Raw genomic sequence first — 1662 nt, 5'->3', positions numbered from 1 at the left:
TTATTTAGTTTCTATTCATGTAATTTATTTAATTTATAATAAATGTAAATAAAAGAGTAGTTAAAAATAAGAGTAATATTGTAAACTTATACTATCAATGAGGTTTTTGGCCATTATAAAAATAATAAGGAGATAAATGGTATATGTTGATTATTGTAGGGGGGAAAGTGGCAATCCCCCAATATCTTAATACTCTCTTAATATAATTTTATGTCAAGTTAAATTGTATTATGTTAATTTTATCTTAATTTTATGTTGTAGATAAATTTAAAGAATAAAGAAAAAATCAGAGCCAAAAGCAAGACATAAACAACATTGATTGCATTGATTAAAAAAAAAAAGGGAAGTGCAGTCGATTGACATAAGTGATAGTCAAATGGCAGCAGTCACTTTTGACTATCATCTATCTCTTTCTCTCTTTCATTATAATAATAATAACAAAATTAATAAAATAAGAATGAGAAAAGGTCATTGGTAGTCGATAAAATGGAGGAAGAAGAAGCGAATTGGGAGGGAGCGGAAGAAGAAGATGGGAGAAAATGAAAGGAAGGTACAAGTTTAAAAAAATAATTTCTTCTTTTTTCTTTTGTATTCAATTTTTTTTGTAGTATATTTTAGAAGTTTGTTAAATAAATTAAGTGTTTTGCCTGTCAATATAAATAGGGTTGGATAAAATATCTGATCCGATCTGATGTGATCCGATCTGATTTGATCCGATCCGACCTAATCTAAAAGATATCAGGTTCAAATCGGATAAGATCACTAACAAAACCCAATTGGGTGCTTTTCTGCCAACCTGATCGGATGGGTTTCATTCGATCCGATCCTAAAAATTGATCGAGTTAGCTTTAAAATAAAAAAGTTATCAATGAAACAAAGTCACAAACAAACAAACAATGAAACAAATCTAAAATCTAAATGAAAAAATCTACACACACACACACTCACTCACATACCTTACATAGTCACACACACAGAGCTCGGGATCGGAGATCAGAGATGATGAGATGCCAAACAGCAGCAGCCAGTAGATCAAAGATGAAAGTGCGCGAAGCAGCAGCCAGCAGTCATCGACGCAACTGCGCTCATGCCATCGCTGCTACCACAATGCGCTGTCACGATCTGCTGCACCTCAATTGCTGCTGCTTGCTACCGCTTGCTCCATCGGTTACTGTAATCGTTGCAACTTGCTTCACCTCAACAGCCACCATCACCGAGTTTTCCATGGTATTTGACTACATTGTTTTAAATAATTAATTTAAAAAGTTTGAAACGATATTATATAATGAGGTTTATTGTTTTGCTTGATTGCTTAGGTGAAAAAAAAATAGATTTCGAAATTAATAAGACAATAGAAAGATAGAATGAATATTCATATGAACCAAATGCTTTTTAACCCGAATCCAATTCGAATTCGAACTCAATCTCAATTTTTGATTCAATCTGATCCGAATATATTTTGAATCGGATCAAATTGGATCGAAAATTTGAGTTGAGTTTGGATGACCTTTTCCCCAACCCAATTAACCCGAAACCTAATCGAGTTGATCCGAATCTAATCCAAACTTGATTTTTCCTACTCTAAATATGAGTGACTAATTTTCTAAATTAAAATGAAAGGTGAAGCTCAAAAATTTAAATTATGAAAGTAATTAGTTCTCA

At 32.3% G+C, this 1662-nt stretch overlaps 1 long non-coding RNA gene across 1 annotated transcript; it reads left to right on the top strand.

Moving 5' to 3' along the window:
* The first annotated feature begins 313 nt into the window (after positions 1–313).
* Positions 314–1302, top strand: LOC127901722 (uncharacterized). Its single transcript, XR_008053958.1, has 2 exons — positions 314–550; positions 966–1302. It is a non-coding gene; the product is annotated as an uncharacterized LOC127901722 (long non-coding RNA).
* The last annotated feature ends 360 nt before the right edge of the window (positions 1303–1662 follow it).

The sequence above is a fragment of the Citrus sinensis genome, chromosome 4, assembly GCF_022201045.2.
Source record: "Citrus sinensis cultivar Valencia sweet orange chromosome 4, DVS_A1.0, whole genome shotgun sequence".
NCBI classification, from domain to species: Eukaryota; Viridiplantae; Streptophyta; class Magnoliopsida; order Sapindales; family Rutaceae; genus Citrus; species Citrus sinensis.
This window is presented reverse-complemented; position numbering and strand designations above follow the sequence as displayed.